The sequence below is a fragment of the Polistes fuscatus genome, unplaced genomic scaffold, assembly GCF_010416935.1.
Source record: "Polistes fuscatus isolate 324 unplaced genomic scaffold, CU_Pfus_HIC Scaffold1, whole genome shotgun sequence".
NCBI lineage: Eukaryota > Metazoa > Arthropoda > Insecta > Hymenoptera > Vespidae > Polistes > Polistes fuscatus.
The window spans coordinates 18,070,912-18,085,120 of NW_025112997.1; the positions used below are offsets into that span (position 1 = coordinate 18,070,912).

At 37.4% G+C, this 14,209-nt stretch overlaps 1 protein-coding gene across 5 annotated transcripts in view; it reads left to right on the top strand.

Annotated features, from left to right (window-relative positions):
• The window catches only part of LOC122515355 (RNA-binding protein Musashi homolog Rbp6), a 557,776-nt gene that overhangs the window by 104,996 nt on the left and 438,571 nt on the right, over window positions 1-14,209 (top strand). The gene's annotated exons all lie outside the window — the stretch shown is intronic.

The window sequence follows — 14,209 nt, forward strand, 5'->3', positions numbered from 1 at the left end:
TCCCCCTTCCTGCCCCCTATCTATCACCAACGACGACGTCGACTAGCGTCGATGGAAACGCTTGACGTTCCCCGACCGCGGAATGTTCATAATTATGAGCACGTGACTCGTTTAATTTCCTGTCTGGACTCTCACCGCGACCTCAGCCAATTTTCTCCAACTACTACCATCCTGTAAAACGTCAGGGAACGAGATCGTCCGAAAACGTTTCGATCCAAACCGCGCGTAGTTTTTCCACGTCCTTCGATTTTCTCCCAGGGGGGGGCGGGGGGTGGAGAGAGGGCCGGGGGAAAATGACACGTCTCCTCTATCTACTCTTTCAAATCGAGAGCCCCGATATAAATGAAAGTTCGCGCGCGGTTTATACGGGTTTTTTTTTCTCGGTCGACAATTTTTTCCTTTTTTTATTTCTGCTTTTTAATAAGAATTATAATTATTATAGTCATATATCCAAGGATAGTATAATAAGTTTAGCGAAAGTAAACGTTGAGTACTTTGTGCAAGGGCCACGAACGACCACGGTTTTGATTCTCGTATGTATCGAGTGGCATAGAAACAAAGCAAGAGAGAGAGAGAGGAGAGTCAGGTACAAAAGTACAAGTACAATGAACGAAAATCGCAAGCCAGTTTTCAACCAGTCCTGAATCCAACTCCGCGGGAGGTAAGAAGCATTGGATGATCTTTGACCCGAGAACCAGACCATCGACTGCCTTTCTCACGTAACGCTTACGAAACCTACTTGTGAGAAGAGTACTTACACACACACACACATATATATATATATATGCTACATCGTTGATTTCGATTTCGCGATAAGTAGATATGTAAGTAGGTACACATTCGACCTATGTACTTTATACCTTCACTTAATTATTCCAACAATTGGAATTTGGATTCTCTAAGATCGTTCGATCGTACGTTTTAAACATCGGTCTCTTAAATTTTACATCATTCGAATAAACGAAAGAACGAATGACAATGTCGAGAGCATTTCGCGAGTTCCCAGTTGCTATAGGGGCAGGGGGTGGGGGAGGAAGGGAACCGTGCGATAGAAAGAAAAGAAAGATCGGAGTTACCTACCCAAGTTGAACGTGCACGATGGCGTCGCATGATCGCTGAATTATCGCTCGGGGACGCGGCATAAATATGTATGCGCGAGGAGTATTCCGGATTGCGGAATGTACCATGAGCGTGCTGCACATTGCTGCACATTGCTGCACACTGCTGCCACACTGCTACCAAACGCGTACCAACTCTTACTATCTTTTACTTACCCAACACAAACAAACACACACACACGCGCACACATACCCCACTTTCAAAGCTTCGTGCTGTATTAACGGTAACCAACACCAACATTATCCACCGTGTATATTCTAACTACGAATTTTCTTTCGCATACTTTATAAGAACCACGAATACGTGTATAGAAATATACAGATACGCGTGTCTATCTCTAGTTAATCATTTTTCGCTAGAATAATTCGTAAATCCTTAAACGAAAGTATCACGAATAGCGAGAAAGACCTGCTTGCTGATAGTAACAGTTCTAAGAGAGAGAAACCGAAAGGGTCCAAGTGATTTTCCAGATAGGAAAAGAAGAGAATGGAGTCTAGATAAAGTAAGAAAAAAGAGAAAAAAAGAAAAAAGGGGGAAGAAGAAGAGGACAGAGTCGTTCTCTTTTCACTACTTACTTGCTTTTCTCGTGGTTTCGTGGTTTCGTTAGTGTTCTCTACCCTCTTGAATTATGCGCCCGTGACTAAAGGAATATCCTTCGTTCCTTTTTTTTTTTTTCCCCAGACCCTCCGAATGGTCTTTTCTTTCTTCTACTCAGTCTTCTTCACCTTTAATCTTTTCTTCCCCCAATCCCCCCACCCCCACCCCTCCACCAACCCTCTATCTTTCTTTCTTTCTTTTTATCTTTTTTCTCTCTCTCTCTATTTTTGGTACTTTTCTTTGTTCCTTTCTATCTTGGGCGCACCCAACGATTAATCTCGCAGGCAACATCCTTAAAGGATCCATTTTTTAAGACCGAGAACGGAAAAGTCAGCACGTGGACGTTCGATTGGACTTATGTTAGTGCTCCTCCTTTGGCTCGTTCCTCGCGTTATAACTCGAAGACTCTTTTGTGTCCGATACAGAATCATTACTTATATTACCTCTGTCAAGAGCCGAAGACGATTTAGTTTAATGGTCAATTGAAGTAGTTAAAGCTGTTAGAACTTGAGAGTAAGTCAAATACACGCGAGTCTTATATATCCGACTATCTTTTTAAGAGGATAGAAGAAAATCTTAACGTTGCAAAAGTTGGTTAAATTTACGTCGAATCAACTAACGTTAGAATGCAATTAAAATACTTTTTTTTTTTTTTTTATGACGATAATAATATAATACTATCACACGATTTAAAAATTGAAAATTGTTTATATCTCTTTCTCTTTCTATTCTCTCATCGCAATATTTAGAATATAGAAGAAAATTATAATCGGTGTTTATAAAAATAAATATAAACAAATATGAATAAAAAATAATTTTATTGTTGCTTCGTTGTAGTAAATTTGTGTTATCGATATTAACCTCGGATTCGTATTGTTTTTTTTGTGTGAAACGTTAAAAGAAATTATTGTTATTATTAAAAAGGAAATGAGCAAAAAACCGAGAAAGAAAACGTAAAGACATTCGACGGATTCATTTATTAGATAAAGTGAGAAGAAGCGAAGCTTGATACGTTGAACGAACCGATCTTCCAGCCAAAGAGACGAAGATAAAACCATTACTTCGTTTCGTTGAATATGGTTATCGGAAGAAAATGTATTTCAATGACCGGAGAGAAAGGTAAATGGGATTCAATTATTTTCATCGATGATTCGTTCAAAATGAAATTGGAATTAAAGGCAGAATGAATGTTTTTTTTTTTTTTTTTATAATTACAGGAAAAGATATGTTTATAAATTTATCGAAACGAAACGAAATATTATCGTGTTTTTGAAATTCTATAAAAAAAAAAACAAAAAAAACAAAGCCAAAGGAACAATCATTTTATGCGGTGACGCATAATCGTTTCAATTGGGAAAGTTAAGACGTTCGTAAACGATGAAATAGAGCAAATTTAGAAAGATTACGAAGATATTAAAGCGGTTACACATTTCAATCCAATAATGAAACTAATATCATCATCCGCAAGAGTTTCACATAAATTTTCTGTCATATCATTTACTTAATAAAAGTTCTCCCGTGCTTTGTCCTTCATAAAGATGAAACTTCTATCTCTACCTTTTATCTTCACCATCGTTTTTTCCTATCTTATTTCTTGAATAATTTAGATATTATTTAACTAAATTCTTTATAAAGTTTATTTCTTCCCTTCGTTAAACCGATGCAGTCAGATTAAAGATTTTAAAGTCATTCTTGAATTCGTTAACTCGTTTATTATAATAATAAGATAACTAAAGTTGAGAATCACGAATAATTAGTTTAAACTATTGCGAAATATTTAATTAATTAATTATTTTGAACGTTTTAACAATCGTCTATTGAACCAATGGTTGTTAAGAATTTTCTGACCATTCGTAGAAGTTGATATACTTGAAAGAAAAAAAAAAAAACAAAAAATTACAAATATTAACTCGTAAGTAATTTGATACAGCATGTGTCAGTGACACAACGTTTTTCAATCTTTCAACGGGCTTAACGGGTGTACATTTATCATGTTTTTACTCGTATTTTCTTGTCTCAGTCGGCGTTAATCTTATGTTGCACGCATTCGTCACGACAAATCATTCGGTTTTTGATTACTTTCCAACTTGCCTAATTTACCTTAATGCGATCTTTAACGTCCGTCCTTTTTGCCATAGAATATTTGATCGCATTAACGAATTTTATTTACTAGAAGAGGATGAGAATAAGAGTTGGTGGACCACCCCACGTGCCTCTAAATAACAAGATTTATCTTCTCCTACACGTGAACGGACATTTACAATGTGTAACCCAGCGATATCTCTAACGGTAGTTTTAAGTATCTTGTGAAACATAAGTCAGTTTAATTTATCGTTGCTGTAGCGAAAAGCTAATGTCGCGAAGGAAACCAAACAACATCTTCCGGCATAATTACTTATATCTTTGATTTTATGATCATTTCATCGATCGTTGTACGATATTAATTGCACCGAATTTTCTATAACGTTGTCAACTTATTCCATCATTATTTTTTTATTTATTATACATAAGCATCTTCGAAAAAATATATTATTTTTCACTAATACGAAAATAACGTACAGATTTTTCTCTTCGCGTTTATTCGAATAGAAAAATATTTCCAAACGAGATAAAAGTATCTTCTCGTTTCTATTTTGAAATGGTTAAAAATAAAGTTAAGAAACGAAAGAAGAAGAAAAATGAAATATCTTTGATCGTCAAAGTGAAAAAAAAATAACTTTACTTCTATACAAGTTTGAAAATTTTACCTCGATGAATAATGAATTCCATTTTATAATATTTGCCTAGGAGGCTTTATCGAGTCTTCGAAAATAAATCATTCTACGTAATATTCTCGCACGTTATTCCGATCCAACGGTCATTGACTTTAGAAGCAAAGTTTGCGATCATAGAGGATCGATTTTAACTAACGCAATTTTATTCCGTTCCCTCGGACTCGTTATTTTAACGCTATGGGATGAAACACTTTCATTTAGGATGCATATACTATTCTCTTAAACAAAGAAAAACAAAAAGTCTTTGATTTTATGGATACATAAAATCGTCTATTTCGTGTATTTTTATGGCTTTCCATAATTTCTTACTCGAGATTTCCATTATTGCAATACATTTTTTTCTTGTCTATATTTTTCTTATTTTTAATAGCGCATGTGCTGTCAATATTTATATATAATATATTAGCTTAATTTTTTTTAAATTATTTTCTTTCTTTTTTTCACGTAATCCAAGAAAATTAATGTCGCATCGATTTTTGTTAAAGCTACAAATTTATTACAGATGCACTTTCGTTGATATAAAATATTATGCATATCGTAATCGTGACTCTACGATCATGAAGATTTTAATCTTTGGACAATTCCTTTTCCGAATCGGTACCATGAAAAGATCGGTCGTATGTTATACACGATCCCACCGAGTGGAATAGGAATATGTATAGTGCAATTTATATGCAGCACGTCGTCGAAAGAAATTCCATCTTTCTTTGGAAAACGGTATTTTCTTGGACGACCTGATATATTTCAGCATCGTGTTACGCGTTATTGCTGAAGTGCGACCTACACTCTCTATAGAGATTACGGGCATCGATAATTTCACTTTGATATCGTTTCTTAACTTAATTTTTTTATTTTTATTTTGCTTATCTATTTATTTTTCATTTTATATAATAATAGAATATAACACAATCTATATTAGAATAAATGCGAAAATATATAAGTGAATGTTTTCAGCACTTTTCGAGCTGTACGAACAAAATGAATCTCAAAAAAAAAAAAAAAAAAAAAAAGAACAGCAAAATTTTCGTCCCTTTAAATGGTCCGCCCCCTTTTCCCCGTTCACCACTTAAATGCATTTGTCGAATGAAACTAATATCACTGATATCTGTCGAACAATATCAATCAAATTATTGGAAAATAATGTTGGGTAACGAATCGTTATGAAATACTGACAAATTTTCAAAGTTTCGAATGTTTCCTAACAAAAGTGTATCTGAATTTTAGTTGAATTTTACGAGAACATAAAGCGCAAGTGAAAACAGTTGGAATTTTATTTCTACACTTGTCTCTTTTAATTCTCTTTATATAATGCGTGTAGCATTTTTATTCGCATAAACCAAAGCACTTTTCATAAACGTAGCAGGTGTACATTAATGTTGTTTTTGCATAATTAAACGGCCGAGCTTCGAGTAAACCCCCGTCTAGGTACTTCGTTCGTCTACATTATACTATAACTACATACTATATCTATATATGAAAGTAAACTAAACTTTCTTGCTTTTATTATTCGTTCTTTTAAATAATACATTTCGATTTACTTTGAGAAATTTATTTTATCGCGTGAAATATATATATTTATATATAGATCTATTTTCGAGCAGAGTATATATTCTTCAAAGTGAACGTACAAATCGTCAGTGACACATATAGCGTAAGTGAATATCCATGAAGAAGTAGACGTAGGCGAATCGTCCCACGGTGTTATTTTAAGCAACGGTTCATTTTAAAACCTCTGCGCACCTATCGTGGGATGCGGACATTAGTCATTTTCCATCTTGACCGCTACTTTAAAGCGATTTTCACCGTAGCCGTTATTTTACCCACCTTCTAACTAACTCTCTCTCTTTCTCTCTCTTTCTTTCTTGCTTTCTTGCTTTCTTTCTTTTTATTTTTTTATCGTCTCCGTCACGAGCAACCAAAGTTTTCTATATTCTCGAGAGCTCAACTAGTTCACTTTATTTCGAACGTGGCACTACTACCACCGTACGATGATGATTAAACGAACACACGTCGAAGACACGACACGAAACGACAAATGAGGATTTATTTTGCATTTCTATCCAAAGAAAGTCTAATTTTTTTAATCGATTTATTTCGTACACTGTCTATTTGTATTTTTTTTCAATTTTACGCTTTAATTTGCGCGTTCTTTTTTAAAAAAAATATATCTAAAATAATCAGACAGAAATCTATTGTAAACCTGAATATTTATTACAATTTAATTCTTTACCGTAATTGAAATAGGTATTATTTTATTTCTATCGATTAGACTATCGCGACTTAAATTTTTATAATTTATAATCAAAACGAAAGAAAGAAGAAATAAATAAAACAAAGTAATATCAATCTCTCCTCTCGGCCGGTCGGATTGAATTTCTCGTAAAGAGTCGACACACAAATTTCTCGACGTTTTTATGCTCGTAAAAAAACGAAAAAAAGAAGAAAAAAAAAATAGTTTCCTTTTTTGTTCTTCATACATAAAGTACGAGTGTAGTCGAATACCGTGGTCATTCGGCAGGGTGGAGCCACGACTACACCGACGACGACCTCCCTTAAATCATTTCGAATCTGACATTCGTGAAAATATCCGTAGAGAATTCGGAAGTAAGCGGCCCTTCCATTGAAAATGGAGAAAGAGAGAAATGAAAGAGTGAGAGAGAGAGGGAGGGAGAAAGGGAAAGAGTATGCGTTAGTACAGGTCGATGCACGCCTACGAGAAATGTGTCCCAAATAATCTCAAATTCAAACGGACAAGTGGGCAAACCTGGCCCGGCTCCAGTGGTACTTTCTACATCGAACAGAGTGTTCCGTAGGATGAAAAGTATGCATCCCTCTTTTCCTTTCTCACTCTCTCTCTATGTTTCTTATTCTAATCTCCTCTTTTTCCCTTCTCTACCCTCTTCCCGAGAATCGTATTCCTTCCAAGCCTCTTCGTCTTTGGCAGTCCTCTTTGCTCGAAGTAGAACGAGCTGAGCGTGCCGAGAGGATGAACAAGAAGAAGAAGAAGACTATTCAGATATTCCCCCTTTCCTCTTTCGAAAAGAACGAATCGTGAATCGTCCTTCAAACCATCCCTTTTGCCAGCTAGTTTCACTTCTCTCTCTCTCTCTCTCTCTTTCTGCTTCCCTCCCACTTTTACCACCCACTCACCTTCCCTTTTCTCTTCGTTCTTGAACCGAACGAACGGACGGCTTCACTTATTCGGCAGATAAAAGACAGCATGAAAAAGGATAGCGATATACACGTAGTAGAATGGAAGGGTGTGTTGCGACGAAGGGGAAGGGTAAAAGGGGGGAAACAGGAACGAACGCTGCACTGCACTGCACTGTACTGCTCTGTTCTCCTCTGCTCTGCTTTGCTCTGCTCTGTTCTGATCTGCTCTGCTCTGCTTTGCTCTGCTCTGTTCATGCGAAACATTCTTGCACAATAAATATCTTGCACGGCGTTTACAAACCCATCCATTCTCCGCCCTGCAGCCCTCGAGTGCTTCTTGATTTATTCTCAGGGACACAGGGACTACTACATGAAAAATATCCTACCCGGTTCTCCGTAACCCGCGTATATAAATTAACTAACGTCATGAATAATAATTGTTATTATGCGTAAATCAGTGCTTAAACGTTTAACGATTATTTCAACTTTGTGAAAGTTTCTTTCTTTCTCTTTCTCTTTATCAATGATAATATAATATAATATAATATAATATAATAAAATATATTGTTGCCTTACCTTCGAGATATTATGTTTTTTTTTTATTTATTCTCATTTATCGAAAAAAAAAAGAAAAGAAAGGAGATAAAATTTCATTGGTTTCGATGTGTCAATACGAAGACTGATAGTCAAACGATATATATCTTACAATGAATTACGTTCGATTATTTTCAATTGTCGTTGAAATGATAAATGTTTTTCGTGTCACGACGTACGCGTACACTTTTCTCCCTATTATAAATCGTTCGGTAAAGATTATCATTCCACAAAGCGGCTAAGTAAAAAATACAAAGTTTCTCTTTTTTTATTGTAAATCGTACGAAGAACGGGAAACGGTCACGTGTATAATAACTTTGTCAGTTTGGTTTCGTAAAACGTGTTCTTCTTACGCTTACGAATACAATTTGGTTTCGTAATTAACTTGAAACATATATTATCGAACATTTATTAACACTAATTGGAATTTATTTCAATCGGATAGTCGCGCTCTGTATAATCTCAACAAAAATTTCCACATTACGTTTCTCGTTCTCTCTCTCTCTCTCTCTCACTTTCTCTTTTTTCCTATTTTCTTCTTTCTCTTTCTCATTCACTCGAGATCTTGAAAACAGTCGGTACTTTCGTAACTGAGAGTTGGTTTCGCTAAGCAAAGTAGATGGTAACACAGTTCAAATACCCCAAGTCAATCCGACCACCGACAGAAAGTTCATCGTTCCGAGGGGCTCGTTAAGCTCGCGCGCAAATTCCTAGATTTTGGAGATTATCAATTTAGACATTAGAGAACCACTTTACTACAATTTCCACAACGAACGGGGATTTATCTTGGCACGAAGCGCGAGTTACGTTCGAGGACTTCAATTATTCATCGACGGTATATAACTCGGGGGGTTATTCCGTCGTTTACTATTTTTATCCACAACGCAAAAGAAACCGTATTTTACTTCTATTTCTTCTTCTTCTTCTTCTTCTTCTTCTTCTGCCGAAAAACTTTTACTTTTCCGTTACAGAAAACTTCTTACACTTCGGCATCCCAGCCTTACGAGTATCCTCGAACGAGTAAACGTCCCGCTTTCAACGTTAACTGATTAAAAGTATCCTCTCGCATCTTTCTACTAATTACTTCCCAGTCAATTTAAACAAAAAAAAAAGAAAATGAAGAAAAAAAAGAGAAACGTAGATAGAGAGAGAGTTTACTCTTAGCAGTGGGTGGTGGGGGGGGGGCAGGGGGCATCGATCCCGTAACGAGAATATCTCGGATGGGAACAACTATCGGCATGCATTCTAACAAGAAAGTTGGATGCTTATAGAGAAAGGAGGAGAATAAGGCGGCAGGGGGAGGAGGGTGGGAGGGAGGGAGGGGGAGGGGGGAGATCGACGAAGATCTTGTTACCGTCGAGTGCCTTCCGAGCCAGCATTCGAGTCAACTAAACTCTCTCACAGATGCGTTCGGTTTTCGTCTGATGACGAGACAGATATTAACTCGAGCATGAAACACCACCACCACCACCACCACCACCACCACCACCGTTACGGGTTAAAGTTGGGTGCCGGGTATCACCGGCATGGCGTGACTCAGCTAGCATGTATATATATATATATGTATATGTATATATAACATTTACTCGTGCTATTTGAATTTCGCGCGCAAATCATTTTAAGATGAAAGAACGTATATACACGCATGTATACGTGTACACATATATAAATATTCGTGAACGTATTTTAGATCTCGTAAGCGAATAAAAGTGGAAAATTTCTTCAAAGTAACGTTAAAAAATTGCGGAGCTCGTTAGATAGTTCGTAAAATCTTTCGACAAATTTCATCCCAACGTGTGTGTGCGTGCGTGTGTGTGTGGCTTTGGATTTTTCTACAGGCGACTAGCGCGTGCGTGCGCGTTTATTCAACTTTCTTTTCCAAATACGTTCTCGTTAAACTGGAGGAATAAGGTAGGGTGTTTTTGTTGTTGTTGTTGTTTTATTTGACTCTATAAACCGCATTGCAGCCTTCGGCACAGATGAGAACGATTTACGAATCGTCGTCGTCGTCGTTGTCGTTGTCGTCGACGTAGTTGTCGATGCTGGGTCGACCTCTTTCCATCCTCCTCCTTTTCCTCGTCTTCCTCTTCTCCTTTCTTTTTCTTTTCGTTCGTCGTTGCCCTGGATCGATCGATCGGCGGCACCGGCACCGGCACCGTCACTGGCACCCTTGGTGAATTTAAGGACGCTTCGTTAAACCGCGGTGCAAAAAAGCTCCCCGCCGATTGGGTGTACCCGTTAGAACCAGCGGCAGCTACTTCGGGCTTCGAAGAAGAGACCAAGAGAGAAATTGAGAGAGAGGGGGGGAGGGAGAAGGAAAAAGCAGCACTTCATAGCCGGCCACGCTCCTCCACCATTTTCCTCGGTCCAAGGATAGAGAGATAGATCTACCGATGGATCCTCTTCGACGATGGCTTTTGGATAACTGCCCAATCACCGCCACATATTCCTATCGGTGACCCACCCTATCCTGTCGACTGCTACTCGACCAACCAACCAACCAAACCAACCAACCAACCCACTTCTATCTTTCTATCTATAGTCCTCCAAGTTTTACCTCATCGTCGATATGCTTACCAAGATTTATACACAATTACTACTATAGAAAAATGCAAATATCTTTTAACGTTATTATCTTTATTAAATTGAACCGCTTCTACTTTGATATTTTTTCCTTTTCTCATTTTTCTATTTCTTTCTCTTTCTTTCTTTCCTTCTTTTTCTCTATTCTTCATTCTTTTCTTATCTTCCTTTTTTGCCTCCGTTCCCGCATCGATTTCACGGAATATCCCCGTTTTACAGTTAGCGCGAGCTCGTTCATCAACCACGAAATCTTCCGACGGAAACTTTATGCTCGAGAAAGAGGTGTGGTTGGATCCGGTCCAGAGGCCTATGATTCCACCCAGATGTGAATATCAACGTGTGGCAGCTTCCTTTGTGGAAGCACGGGAATCTCTCTTACTCTTTCTTCTTCTTCTTCTTCTTTCTCTTTCTTTCCTTTTTTTTTCTTTTTGTTCTTTTCTTTTTCCTTCGATCTTCGTAAAAAGAAGATGAAAATTTCGATTGGAGGAAAAATAACGAAGAGTAAAATCTTTTTTTTAGAACGAGGATTGTTCTATCATCGAACGATCATTCCGTTTAAATTCTTTCGTATTTTCTTCTCAATTAATTAATAACTCTCTCTTTCTCTCTCTCTTTCAACGTTATTTTCGTTTCTTTGTACTTTTCTTTCTCTCTCATTTTTCATTTTCCCTCCCGAAATCTTCGTCAAAACGTTCAACTTGTTCGGTCTATTTTTCTTTTTTTTTGTCTTCCGCCGTTACCTTTTCTTCTTCGTCATCGTGTCGTTATTATCCGCTTCCTTTCTCTTCCGGACATTTCTTACTCGTCGGTAAGGTAAGGTAAGGTAAGGTAACGTTGAACGCAAACAAGAAATTGGTTATAAAATCGTGGCTCGGGCAACGTTTCTAAATGAAAGCCCTTACGAAGGATGCGCAACAGCGGCGCGCGTGAACACGGAGTTAGTAATAAATCTAATTAAGTATTCCGAGCCAATTAGAAAATTACGCTTTAATTAAGATGAACGACCGAGGAGGATGCTTTCGGTACATAGCGTTTCGTAACAGCTGGACATCCGTCGTGTGTTATGTACCGGTTTATCGCAGTGGTGGTGCAGAATACAACAACAAAATTCCAAAGTGAATGAGAGAAAAAGTGGAGGAAGAGTAGGTAATAAAGAGAAAAAGGTAAAAGTCAAAAAAAAAAAGAGGAAGAAGAAGAAGAGATTTTTTCTCCCTCCGTGAACGTTCCTGACATCTTCAAAGTGAAAAGAATGGGGATGTTTTTGTGTCGTTAATTGTAAACGGTTTACACATCGGCGTTTTTTATTCCCTTCTCTTGTTAATCATTTCTTCATCGAAAGGGTTAGGTATATATTTGAATTCTCGATTGAAAAATTATATTAATTTCGTTTGATGTTTTCTATTTTTTTTTTTAAGGAAAATACGATTCCATAATGCAATTAAATTGTTCCCCTTTCCTTTCTTTTTTTTTCTTTTCTCGATATTCTTAGTAGATTTATTTATGCATTAGACATTCCACGACGCTCATTGGATTCTAACGTATCACGCATAACACCTGCACGACGCTAGATATTTGTCGTGAGATATCGTTATGACGAACGTCGATTAAAAAAAAAAATCTAACATAATATCGAGACCGATTACCGAGACGGTTCACGCGAGACTCGGTTTTAATCATTCGTACGATCGTAACTCTCTAACGAGTTCGTTTAGTTTCATTTAGAAAGGATGTAAAATATTTTTCAGTTATTTTACATTCACATTGGTAGGAAGGCGAATAACGCCCGAAACGCATGTGAATTCGCCAGATGATCGTGACGATAGCACGAATACTAACCGAACCCGTGGTTAAAATCCGCCATCTATTCGGGGAAGAGTAATTAAACTCGACGAAAGAAAAAGAGAGAAAGAGAGAGAAAGAGAGAGAGAGAGAGAGAGAGAAATAGAAGTATGTTTAGGCTGGTTTTACACATTTCGTATTCAACGTCGGTATCTTCTTCTTCTTCTTCTTCTTCTACTTCTTCATTTTTTTACATTTTTTATCAAATGTCTTTTACCATCTCGTTTTAATCCTTTTCCTTCTCTCACATTTCATATCACACTAAGGTTCGTTCTATTTCTTTTCTAGTAACTTTCCCGTAATATACGCGACGAACTTTGTGTATACGTTTGAGATACGTAACTAACACACATCTTTCCGACGTTTCACGTCCATCGTTTTTCTAAAATCCCATTGGGTGCAATCCCTCTTTCTCTCTCTCTATCTATCTCTCTCTCTCTCTCGTATATATATACACGTAAGTCCTCTACCGATGTAATCATCCTTTACGCGATAGCTTTGATACGGTACTCATCGTACGAGAAAGTTTCTTTTTCTTTCTCACTGAAGTCCACTCTTAAAATCCTATTATCATCGTACACCCGAGACGAGCCGTTGTTCTTCCCGTAGAATAATCGCGTGTTTCTTTTAATCTTAATAATCGTCGGTGTGTGTCTTTTATCCCTTCTTCTTCTTTCTTTATCTTTCCATTTGGACACCGTACGAATCTTCACTTTTTCTACAAACTTATCCGCATTATAGGACAGAATGATGAAAAATTTGTTCTCGCGTAAAATACTCCGAGGAATTTCGACTGAATGAAAATGTTACGAAATAGAAGAGGGGATAAAAACAGAATAGAACAAAATAAAACAAACAAACAAACAAGTAGCAGAGGACAAAATTTGATATTAAGGTAATAGTCGAACGGGTTGTGTGGGTGTTGACGCGGTCTCATATTTTATGCAATTTAATATTTTATGAAAAATACTTTTCTCTCGAACGTGTTGCCTTGTATTGTTCAACGAAAATAAATGAAAATAAGACTTTTCCCTGTGGGAAGTAAAAAAAAAAGAAAAAAAGAAGGAAAAGGAACGATTAAATCTCGGAAAGATTCGCGCGGTTGTTCCAGTTGCGTCGCACGGATTCCTCTCGCACCCTTTTAAAAAAAACATGGACGTATCATTGCAGTCCATTGCAGCGGGTGCACCAACCAGCACTACTATCGCCACAAGCCGGTTACGCGGGTCATTCGTTTTCAGTCAGATTTATGGTTTCGTAGGGAAAGGGTAGTGCCGAGAGGGTCGCTCGAGAGCTCACAACGACGAGGTGAACGAGCTGGAGGTGTAGGTGTAGGTGTAGGTGTAGGTGCAAGTGGAGGTGGGTTGTTTCTCGTCGTACCGATGGTGATGGTGGTGGTGGTAGTGGTGGTGGTGGTGGTGGTGGTTGGTGTCGGCCAGCTAACGAACGGTTCAGCGCACTGTGGTCTTAATTTAAAAGCACCGTTCGTGCATCTCTCTCTCTCTTTCATTTCATTCGGATCGATTACGAGCTGGACAAGTCTTTCCTAA